The following is a 12882-nucleotide window of genomic DNA, read 5'->3' as shown; positions in this document are numbered from 1 at the left end:
TAAACACCACTGCCAGGACACAGGTCCTCACTGCTGCAGAACTGAGAGCTCGGATCCCAGGGATCAGTAGCCCAAGCAGCGGCAGCCTTGAGGGTAGTGGGAGGGGCAGAACCACATCCATGCAGCCCCCCAGGAGACCCCCATAAATCACAGGGAGCCCCGCTACAGGCAGTGACAGGAGGAGCCCTTTATGAGTCCTCCCTGCCTGACTCAGTTTTTAATCCAGCGATGCTGGGGAGCGGAGAGATTTCTCACGCGTGATGACAGAGACACAGACAGAAAGAGAGAGAAACAGACAGACAGACACACCTGGACAGAGAACTCTACAGACCGCTGTCTTAGACCACATGGCCAACATCCAAAATCTTCTTTGTATCCGTGATAGAAAAACCGGTAACCAACGGTCCTGACCTCAGGATTCACATTTCTGCCATCATCATGGTGATGAGTCACAGCTGCATTCTGGGGGAAAAACTGATGTGTCAGAGTCAGAGGAGGGATGACCAGAGGAAAGCAAACCGACAGCTTGGACTGAAGGAGTGGAAAGGATGTGGTTTTACCAATTAGTGTTGACCGAAACTCTGCAAGTCAAATAGCTCCGCTTTCAAACCCACCAAGGCTTATTAAGATATTTATTTATAGTGCCCTATTTATATCTCAGAGTAAATAAGGGAAAGGTTAACCTGGCCATGTCAGGAGTCTGCCAGAAAACTGTCATGCCCTTGCCTTTGAGAGGAAAAAAAGAAAGAAAAAGTAAATAGTTTTTTTCTAACTCATTCCAAGGTGAAAAAATAGTTTCATATTCGCAAGTCTGTACCGAGTGGAGACCGCTATTGTTACCCTCAGAGTGCTTCCTGGAACAGTATTTGGGGGATAGCTGTGGCTACCTGTTACAGTAATCACATGTGCACTGCCGTGAACTCGGCCAGCTGGTTAAACACGGTCGAACCGCACGGCCAAACGGTGTGGGCCCAGCTCCGCCCCCCGACAGCACGTAACCCCGCCCCCTGGGCAGCTCCACATCAGCGCTGTGCGCCGAGTGTATTTAAAGCAGCCAACACAAATGCAATAGTCGCAAGCTGCGCAACATCGGAGACAAAACAAGCCCGAGTTGACCTCGGCAAAAACGCAAAACCAGACAACCGCAATCTGATACGTTTGTGTTTTTCATACCGGACGGCTTTTCTCACAGGATTAAAATAACACCAGAGCGTAATCGCATTCAGCGCTGTGCATCTGCATACTTTTGGGGGGAGGGGGGTGTTTTAAAGGAGACAAACAAGGAACAGTGAAGTATTATGTACAGCAGGTCACACAGCGCATTGCAGATAGTGCTCACCCAAACAGTTTTTTTCCTGAATTTGGGCCCCACAGCATTGTGGTGGAAGATGTACTGTGACCTTCATTCAGTGTAGAAAGCTGCTGCTGACATTCCCCTAAAATACAGTATCGCGGCAGGCCGTCTGGATACACGCTGTTAAGGCTTACAGCTTTCTTCCCCCCCATTTCATTGTAGGCCTGGTGTTGGCAGACATTTTTGACTTTTTTTTTTTTTGGAATTGGGGGTGGGGTGGTCGGTTTCATTGAAAGGGAGGACGTCTGGGGGCAATCCGAAATTGCAGCATGATGCATTTTCAGGCCCATTCAGTGCTTAAACACTTAGATGCAAACCAGCTGTAAGTGCTGCCAATGTCATGACTGAACAGATTTACACCAGAGGCTCATATTATCGGTGAAACAACTGCTATTAATTCACCACCCACTGTAAAACATTTGAGGACCCATCTGTTGCCTTTTAGACAAGAAAACATGAGAAATATCACAGACTATTGCTGAACATGAATTCCTTTTTCTTTTCTTTTTTTAAACCAAATATTTAAACCTCATTTCCTTTATGACCTCACCATTCTAAAATAACAACTGACAGTAACGGAAAATCCCTGCTGTACAGTGCACCAACTGTCAGCTTTCTTTCCCCTTCTTCACAAATGTCTCCACCATAAACTCACAGTTTGGGCCATTGTCTTTTGTATTTAAGGCAATATCACAGGACCTGCACCACTAGCTAATTTTAGATGACTAGAGATTCTTTGACAAGCGTCACCAATGTTCCTATTACTACTGCATGGACAGAAGTGCAGCTCTAACTGAACATGAAAACTGCATGACAAATGCAGCGGACAGTAATATTTAAACTGCATAGATAATGGCACATCCATTACATAAACCACCTGAATTTTCAGCTTGCTGTGACCTACAGCTACATAATTGCACATTACAGGAACAAATGTACTCAGAACACCGATAACTGAAAGGGTATGAAAAATGCATATTATAGTAATATGTATAAAAAAAAATTTTTTTTTAATTCAAACATTTAGTTTTAACAGGCAAAACTACCCTGAAATCTGCTATTAAGCATGTGTAAGGCTTGGATACTTCCCTCTTCTTGATTATCTCTCTGCTTTGTGACAAAGCAACAATTAAATGTGCAATAGACATACATCCTGATTGGCTAACTGACCGATTGATTCACTTCACCCCAGATGCCCCAGGCAAGCCACATCCTGTCTGTCAAGCCAACAGCTCTGACTGTCAGGCCTTGCACAAGACCCGGAGTCCAGTTCTGCCACCAATTACACTGCAGCGCTCTTCGCAATCAGATACCAGCTCATGGAGGAAGCAGCTTATCTCCAGGAGACAGATCAAGCAGCGATTGCAAGTGGTAAAGGGTTATTGAACTTAAAAGGGAAAGTCTGTTAGCAAAAAAAAAAAAGGGTTTGGGAAAAGTTATGTTTGCCACCTGCTTTGACAGCCCCCTTCCATGGTCAACCGAGGCTTTCCAAAGACAAAACTCTTACCAAGAGAGGCGCAGGCTCTTTCACTCAGCTGAATGGTCCACAGGTCCATAGACCCTGTAACGCAAGGCTGGGAGGAAGGGAGGACACAGCTAACCAAAGCAGCTGGCTTCAGCCTGAGGTTTCCTGAAAATGCGAGTGATTCTTGACTCGATATCACACAATAGCCTCCTTACTCTATGTGCAGAAACTGGGTCACTTCCCCCATCCACACAGTACCTTTTTATTTTTATTTATTTTTAATTCAGACAAATGGCACACACAATGGGCACAGTAGCAGACTGCTGCTTAGACAGCACGGTCATTGTCCAAGGCACGCAGGGCCAGGGAGTGCCACACGGAAGTGATTTTGACCCGCTGTTATCACAAGGAGATCTTAATGGCCTGCAGTTGAGGCTGTAGCTTCCGTTTAACGCTGCGATTCGTTCCCGATGGGAATAATCCAGTAAGGAATTTCACTGGAAGGAGAACCTAATCCAAGGCAAATTAGGTGCCAGAACATCCTTGCATTTTTTTTTTACAATTTTACATTTATATTCTGCGTGACTTCAGTTAAATATGAATGGTTCAAAAGACTAAATCTGAATAGTCAAAGGGGGGAAATAGAATGCCTCTTCACAAGGGAGCAAGAGAAAAACAAAAGATAAAAATGAATTATGGACTCACTATTGAGAAAATAACAATCTGGTTTATCACTATTTTTTTTTCAGGCTGCCAAACAAAGCAGATCTTCAATATGTCACTAATAGCCTACTTATTTGGCTTGGATGGGGATTCTATTCTCCAGTTATATTCTGCCAAATGCATGCTTTCTACTGACCAGCCTGACCATTCAATAAAAAGATTTTTAGCAAATATTTCAAAATATTTTTGGAAAAAATCAGATCTTCAGGAAACTGACAGGGCTGCAGAGGAGGGACAAATATCCAGTTATCCCACCCCTGATGGATGTGAGCCATGCTAACAGACATCTGCTGCATCGAGAACACTTTTTCCAGGAAAGAAAAGGTAAGAGCGCCTGTTTATAATGAATGCAAATGTACTACCGCTGGAACACCAGTCTGCTCCATCTCAGAAATAAGCCGTCGTTCTTCTCTGGGGTCACGTCGGCAAAAAGGACAGCAGCAATAGCTCGGCTGCTTACATAACCATTTCAAGCTGTGGAGGCCAGGGGGTTGCACCGCACAAGAAAAGAACAGGAAAGAATAGGAAGGGAAATAAAATGAATACAGCACAGGAAAAGAATGAAAAAGAAATTTGAACAGAAAAGCGGAGAGGTTGCAGAGGATTCATTTATAGAGATGAAAGTTATACCTCGTGGTTGCTGGCTTCATCCAATTCCAGGTAAAATATCCACTCATAGGTTCATCTATGCTCCAAACAACTGCGCCATTACTGGCCTCCAGCAGTTAATTGACATCTGTTTTCACTGAGCAGAGAGAACACAACTACAGTAACTGACTGGAACAGTTAAGCTCACACACACCTTCAGTTACCCAAACTTTGACAGAGCTAAGCCAGGAATGGTTCCGGAACAGAACTTCTGGAATGGTTTTCTACAGGGATGAAAGACAGTGGTGAGTTTCAGTGCATTTTTATCATGGCTACAAGACTAGACTAGAAGGCAGTACCACAGAGCGTGGACAGCATGCTCACTAGGAAGAGGGAAGTCCGGTCCAGTCTGAGACAGTTTAATATGGGAAGGATTTATCTTCAGCATCTTTCTGATTTCAAAGAGAGACCTTTGTGACTTAAGGTGACTAGTGACAGGTCTCATAAAATTAAGATTTAGACAGAAGTACCCCCTAACCCCATCCCCCACTTTCTACCCTTTTCACACCGAGGTTAACTTTATGAACCGCCCGGAACGCTGAAGAACAGGCCACCACCCCATTGTGGACAATGGCTTCACTGACCCCATTGAAACTTTGCGATTAAAAGTCAAACTCAGTCCAGAAATGCTGGAAAGCTGAACTCTGCATGACCTCCACTAAAAACGGACAAACACTGAAACTTCTTTTTCTGATTTGGCAGGCAGACTGAAAAAAGACTGGCGTGCAACTTCTGAGTCTAACTTCCTCATGTCACCATCCTGATGACCTGGGGTAAAAAAAGGCTGTCTGGGGGTTGGGGGGCGGGGGTTGCTCTCTCCTTCCAACTTCTAAAAATCTCTCAACTCCAAAGACATGCCTCCCCCCTACATGCTAACATAATTACTGCTCATTTACTCTTTATTAGCAAAGACTGCATGTGCTCATGCCAAAAACAGTATCTAAGTTTCTGGAACCACAGGAAAAATTAGGATAAGGGTCAGCTCTGTGAAAAGAGAGATATCCCAATAAAATTTGCAGTCTTATGCCCTTCCTGGCTGTGTGTTACCTAAAATGACCCACCAACCTCACATTCAGGCTACTTTGCTTTCCCACATCAATCCAGTTAGTTGTTCACTGTGAGCAAAGGACCTCACCAACCTGTGGGATCTGAGAACGTGAAAGGGTTACTGGGCCACCAAGTGCACTCCTTACAAAGTCAGTCACTTTTCATGAGGAAATGTAGACACCGGTGAACATGCCTGATCTTCCTGGGAAGTTTTCATGAAGGTTTAGTAAAAAAAAAAAGAAAAAGAAAAAAACACATTCCACAAGTCAATGTGATCTCCTACTTCCGTTTCTGCTTGTACCTACGCTCTCATAACAGGACTGGTTGTTTTCATCACAAGACAATCCGTAACTTCACCAGCATAAGAATTCATGCTGTTTCCTTGCAGACCGACCCACCCCACGGTGGAATGAGCTCCACAGTTCCAGTGTGAGAGCATAACTATCACAGCTGCCATTACCGCTTTGGTTCAGAAGACACGGGAGAAACACAGAGGCCTGTTTGTCCTTCCGTCCTCCGTCAGGGGTCTGATTGTTTTGTGTGCCACTGGCAAACTCAAGAAACTCTAACATGAACCAGGGGCTATTCTCTGAAAAAATATCAGCAATTTATCTCACAATGGCCGTTCAATACTTTAATGCAGCTAATGTTCAGTTTGTCTCTCATTGGATCACTTCAGTCGGCTTAAGCAGTCAAATCCACAACCTTCTGCACCTAACAGAGAGCCAGACTCTCTGATTGACTTCATCCAATTCGAGCTAAACCGATTAGATCACACGAACTGCTGCACCGGATCATAGGCTTTGGATAGCGTGTGTGAGCAAAAGCTGTTCTACAAACTCGCCAAACAGTTTGTTTGTTGTTCATTTGTCTGCTTTGAATGGCGGCATAAACATTAACACGACAGCTGTAACAGTATCCCTCCACAAATGAGATAAACAGCCAGGGACTACCGGACTGGGAGGATCACAGAAAAAATGCAGATCTCCCATGGCTCAGCTCATGCTAGTCTTTGAGTAAAAAACTTTTGTCAGATGTTGAAAGATTTCATTTTTGCTCAAAGATTCTCAAAATATCACGCTACTGGGTTGACATTTTGGGACAAACTAATGTTCAGTGAAAGCGAACAGGAAAGAACAGCGAGGCTAGAAAATGTCACTAGCATCACGGTAAAGCACAGCTGCCCCTTGATTACTGTTGATGTCTCCCAGCTCAAATGCATAAACTGGTAAAATCAACAGCACATTCTCAGCATCTGACATCAACAGTGACCTACATACACCAGTCCCAGAGGGATGTGCTCACAGGATTACAGAACAAGTAATATACCCAGGGAATAAAACATACAAGTTACGGTTACGTGGTGTAAAAGTTTGGTCTACGAGCCATATGGTTCCTATATTTCTGCCCCCCCCCCCCCAAAGCACACAGGGGGAAAACACTATTGCTAATGACCAAAAACCGAGAACCCCCTCCCACTACATTAATTCCTTTAGTCTGTTGTAATGGTCATAACTTCAAACGTTTGACGAAGGGGTAACCGAGACAACCCACACAAAAGTCTACATGGAGACATGCATGCATCACTGAGCCAGAGATCACGGCTCATTGTGAATCGAGGTGGTCTGGACATGTCCAGTCCTGGCCTGTTAGCAGACAGAGTAGGGGCAGGCAACCATAGTCATGGAGTGACAGAGATGATCCAGGTTTTTGCTCCATCCAAGCCTATAACTACAGAGCTGGATTCAATTTGAATGAATCAGGTCTGAAGAATGCAGGTGACCATGTGCTGGAGGCACTCAGTGTTTCACTATTCAGAACATTCAGAATCAGGCTTTTAATCATCCAACAGACTTTTGTAATCAAGCTCGAGCAAGAGGATGGAACAAAACCAAAAACATCACTGGCACTCCAGGACCAAGGTTACCTAGCCCTGCTACAGTGGAATATCAACATGATCTCTTCACGTGTATGTTTCCACAGTCAGAGGTTTAGGCTAAGTTGCAAAAACCTAGCAATTTACAGTATTGCTTTCTATAAAAGCAGCAGTTGTGACTTGGCTGCTTGATCAATGTTTAAGCTAATGTCAAAATGACACGTTTGAAGCAACTGACTATTTGGAGGATGGTTAGAACACTTGATCCAACCCTGACCCCGTACCTACAAGTTCCCCTTCTCATTGACCAGCATGAGGCCTACCTCTCACAAGCCTGTCAATCTTTCTCTCCCTCTCGACACACTGAAAGGCAGCGCGATTATAAATAAAGTACAGGTAGTAAAGTAAGCCTTTTTAAGGCTAAGCAAACACTATTTCTGCTTAAACTTTAATGCAAAATGTATCCACAGGGTCTCCAAACACACAGTTCTACATCAGAAAAAATTCAGCAGGGCTGTCAATTTTCCCCAGAAAAGGCTTTTACTTTTACAATATTCTTTACTTGAAAATATAACCATTTGAATATGTCCAAAAATATTATATTTATATATAACTTCTAAGACTGCCCAACAGTACGCACACATTTAGCAGGACTGTTACATGTAAGGGCCTCTCATGAGTCTCAGTGGGCAATGTGAACATGAATAAGGGAGAGCGCATGGTTATTCATGCACAGGTGCCACCAACTCTGTTATATCTCTGTGGGATGCAGTTTATAAGTGAGCCCTCTGGGCGACAGCTATAATCTCCAGTTCTTGAATCCTACAAATTCAAATTGGCCCACGACCGGTACGGAACCAAAACTTTCACCAACCACCACTTCTCACATGTTCAGGAGAGACAGACATGTTCTTGTTCACTTTTCGGCCATGATGCTACTGCTTTAATGTTGGTTGATCATTTGTAAGCAAATAAGGAAATTTACCTAGGCAATAAGTTTATTCAAGAAGGGAATAAAGAGATGTATTTAATAGACAAAAAAGTTTGAAACCATGCTAATTAAAAAATAAATGCTGCTATTTGTTTACAAGCGTGCTTCCGTTTGTTTGAACACGAATATTTCTGGCAAAAGGCTAATGCTGATGCACACCACTGAAGAACAGAACAGCCACGGCTGGGCTGAGACCCTCACTGTCAAAGCGTTCTCTCACCTGTGGGATCACTACAAGGATGCGCTGGTGTGCGGCGTAGGCAGCCCAGCGGGGTGACGGTTCGGGACTTGGGCTTATAACCCAGAAACAGCTGGTTCAGTTCCCAGACAGAGACAACACCTTGAGTATGGTACTTCAAACAGAGTTGCTACAACACATATTCAGCTGTACGAATGGATATTTGGCCTATGCTGCATAAGAAAGTCATCTATGCAGGCTGCAATGGTCTGAGAAGGCTGCTACAAACCTATGAGTCCTTTCAGTTCAGAAATTACTCTGTTTATATGCAGCCCCTTTTAATGTGCTTATAAGTTCTTGTTCTTGTACGGTAGGGCATTTATACCATCATCGATCTCCGGCTGAAATAATTACAATTTTAATCAAAAATAACCAAATGGAGCATTGATTTACATGCTTTGGAAAACCAAACTACATGACCCAAGCATACCAAATAACAATTAATTAAATAAGATTTGAGCAAAGCCTTAGCTCAAGTAAATCTGCTGACATTTATGATCCCGATTTGAATTAGAAATTTGGGGTTTAATTAAATTAAGGTTTGCAGATACAACCGTCCAGTCTTAATTGTTTTTGAATGGCTGCAAATCCTGGTGTTCGCTTTATGAGGTACACTGATCTAGCAGCCCACAGGCACCAGGGTCACACCTGTTCTCTAACTTTGACCCAGGGGAAGGAAAGGGTCAAAGGTCACAGCATCACATGGTATTTCCTTAGAACTCAGTTTCCAACACCAATCCATAAAAAAAATGAAAAAAGGAGCATACCAGAATCACAGAAAATTCAACAAAACAACACTCATTTTCAAGTCATGCCTGTTTTGTTCAGCACATTTAAGGCACACACTGACACACACATACAAATGCAGATTCACATACATACACAAACACATCCGTGCGCACACACACACACACACACACACACAGCATTTTCCATTTCTTCACAGTCCTTTTCACACATTCCAGACAAAATTTTCCAAGTCAGAGTACCGATTCGGAAAAATTACTTCAAGCATGGATTTAAACGACAGACCAGAATATTACAAACACTACTCCTGAAGTACTATCTGAGGGTCATAATCAAGGCAAGTAACATAAATGACTGACTGTAATCGATGCAGACTAATGTCAGAACACACAGAACAGCTATGAGGGATAACGAGAGATGACACACAGAATCTTCATCTGCCACAACAAATATTTTTGACATCTGATGTTAACAAGGGAAGAAAAAGAAAAAAACAGTTCAGCTCGTCAGAGTGTGTTGCACTCCTGGCTGGATTGAAATAAAGAGCCTAACAGTTATATCACACCAACCCTGTTAACCCAACTTTAAAAGAGCACAAAATGTTGCAGGGTTGCCTGATTTTGGCTGACCAAACCAAGATGGTAATTCAACAGTCATTTGAGTCGATTGTTCTGTGTGTTTGGTGGACAATGAGACTGAAACATGAGCGCGCGCGCACGCACACACACACACACACACACACACAGACACACAGACAAAGAATGAATTGCTGGTTATTACACAGAGGAATGGCTACGGATCTGATTGAACCAGGCTTGTCAAACCACTCCCAAGAACACCTCAGGTTGTATATTTTTATTTGAAATCCCCCTTCTTGCTGTGTGGTTCGGCTCAGTTTTGTTTGATTTTCTTTTTGCTTCTGGGAAGGTTTCAAGGTTTTTGTATGGTGAAAGTTTGTTTTTTAACGATTGCTGGCAGAACCCTCTTGCACGGCACTGCAGCCAATGTCAAGCATCCATCTCCTACAATAAATCTCAGCTCAGTTTGCAGATGCAGAAGTAGCAATGAGATACAAACAGCCTTGTTGACAGTCTACTCATTACTAAGGACCAAAATGATGAGATGAGTTGCTACACTAAGGAAGACAACACAAAGTGCTCCTCCGGTCACAGTCTTTAATAGGGAAATCTTTCACAATAACAGTCCACACCGCTTCTGGGCGATTCCGGTGGTGCTGTATGTTTTCTGTGGATACTACACCCCCTGTGGACAGCCGTGTACCCCCTTTCCATCTAGAAAGGATCAATTGGAATGGGTGGAGTGATTTCTTCCAGAATCAATGTAACATCATCTGTATTCCAAAACCGTTTTGCAGTTGGAGTGACTGTCATACTTTGCGTACCGTGAATTCTGCCTTTTCCACACGCTCTGTAGGTTAATTCAATAAAATCCATTAAAGTCTTTCACTAAGTATCTATTATGGACTAATTCAGTCATTACCAAGATCATAATAGCAAACTACTATTACCATGGTACTCGTTTGTAAAAAATTCTGATAAGTCTTTGTATGTGTTAGTGTGTTAAATCTCCTAAATGTAGCATTTCTGAACTTACGCAACAATTCAATACCCGCAAGTTAAACGAAAAATTCCGTTCATGCCCACACGCTCAAGCGGCATAATAATGGAAAGCATAAATTGGACCCAGTTTCACAAACTCCACAACAGTTGAATTGGGCCAACTACTTAAAATGATGTTCTGGTTAGCTGCAATTTACAGAACAAAATCAGCAGAAAGACGGACATTCATGGGCAATCACTGCCTTAAACTATAGTTGTAACATATGTGTGATAGTACAAATACACAGCAGATATAAAGACCTTGAGTGTTAATCTGTGTTTCTGTCACACGTTCAATCGATTCACAGTCCAATCCACAGCTATCATTTCACTGCAACTACATTTTGGCAAACTGGAAAGATAATTCCTCGAACATGGACACTCAAGCATATACATTGCCATGGCATCAAACAGAATGGCAATTTGCGTTTAAATTACAGCTGTATATTTGATCTGTTCACTGCTACCATTCATAATAACAAAATGTTTGTCACTGAATACGCGTTTTTTTCCTGTTAATGAAACGTTCAACTGAAAATGCCAGACCGATCCAATTAACCACCGTGTTTGACAGCCAGTCCCCGATTTCCTGCAACACACATTCAAACCAATATTGTTTACTTAAATATGACAACTTTACCGTACTGGTTTCACTAAGAACGCTAAATATTTAGGAAAATACAAGCAAAATATTTGCACTGCAGTGTTGCGCATTTGTTTTCCTTTCCGAGTCGCAGGCGCTTGCCAACGTTACAAAGTTACCGTACAGAAACGTATGTCGCTATAATGATTTGACTACCTGCAACACTAGAATAGCAAAAAGGAAACTTTCTTTTCGCTTTATGGAGATGATAGGCTACTTTCGGTTGTATCCTAAAGGTACAGCCAGCTAGCAATGCTAACACTGAGCAAAAGGCTCAACGCAAGATTAACTGCAATATCCATTTCGAAGGGACTGCTTTGCCTCTGTTACGTCCTATCAGGAACTTTCCCCGTGCCTAACGACTGGTGGCTAACAAACTCACTGTTGATTCCTGTTGGAAAAAACGATTTAAACTTTTTTATTCTTACCGTTATGTGCTTCGTCTTCTTCCACGTCCCTGCTCCTTCTTGACAACCATAATCCCGCTTTTCTACTATTGTCGTACAGTAATAACGTAAGGTCCGCTATGAATTTTAATAGGAATAACAGTGCTCACGCGTTGCCGATGCCACACTCGTTCCCACTGCATGGCCACAGCAGTGGTTCTCTCAACTACCATGGGATACGCGCATTTACGTAGGTCCGGGCGCGCGCGCGCGCTCTGTAGGATAGCACCGTGCACGTAAGTACGTCGGCGCCGCGCGGTGAAGGGGAACACATTCCCATCTACTTCATCAGCATTTCTTTCTCCGGTACGACAACAGAATGATGTATAACCAAGTCTGTTTATTTCCCCAGATAGGAATTATGTGTATTTGCCTGCAATCAAACACGTGAAAAATAAAGTGCCACAAGTGGCTATAGGCTGTGAAGTCATTCTGGCGTTATGACAGTGAAGTGGCAACTGATTGCAAGCAAAAATGCAAGCTCAAATCTGTTTCACCTTCCAAATTTAAATTATGTAGCTACGCATGCAGTCTGTTGTTATTAACAATTTATATGCGTTGCTGTATGATAATTGCCCTTCATCCCTTCCCTTCGTCCTGGGTGCAATACAGAAATCTGCAAATACCTGCATAGTGATCTGATAAAGTGAATCTTATTGAAACAGGGCCATGCACACTCTTTCTAAAAATGTATTTAAAATAAATGAGTGTTGTTTAATATAAGAATTAACTATGTAACAGTGCTCTCCATCCATTACCTATAACTGCTTATTCCTGGTCAGGGTCGCAGGAGGTGCTGGAGTCTATCCCAGCATGCATTGGGGGAAAAGGCAGGGATACACCCTGGACAGTTGCAAGACGCACACACCATTCGCTCACACACTGATACCTAGGGGCAATTTAAACTCTCTTTGGACTGTGGGAGGAAACCGGACTACCCAGCGGAAACCAACGTGAACAAAAACTCCACATAGGGATGCAAACTAAGGACGTTATTGCTGTGGGCAACAGCGCTACCCACTGCACCACTGTGCTGCCCATGTAACAGTGCCCTAGAACTCAAAAATAATAATTATTAAATTATT

The 12882-nt window shown here is 43.0% G+C and overlaps 1 protein-coding gene across 2 annotated transcripts in view; it reads right to left on the bottom strand.

Moving 5' to 3' along the window:
- Positions 1 to 11974, bottom strand: part of peak1 (pseudopodium-enriched atypical kinase 1) — a 117067-nt gene extending 105093 nt beyond the window's left edge. Inside the window, exon 1 of one of the 2 annotated variants that reach the window (XM_064313937.1) lies at positions 11780 to 11974. The gene's annotated coding sequence lies outside the window, so the exon portion shown is untranslated. The remainder of the gene's footprint in view (positions 1 to 11779) is intronic. The other variant, XM_064313936.1, reaches the window with a different exon arrangement.
- Between the last annotated feature and the right edge of the window lie 908 nt (positions 11975 to 12882).

Source organism: Anguilla rostrata, chromosome 16, assembly GCF_018555375.3.
Source record: "Anguilla rostrata isolate EN2019 chromosome 16, ASM1855537v3, whole genome shotgun sequence".
NCBI classification, from domain to species: domain Eukaryota; kingdom Metazoa; phylum Chordata; class Actinopteri; order Anguilliformes; family Anguillidae; genus Anguilla; species Anguilla rostrata.
Note: the sequence above shows the minus strand (reverse complement) of the source record. Positions and strands in the feature narration are given on the sequence as shown.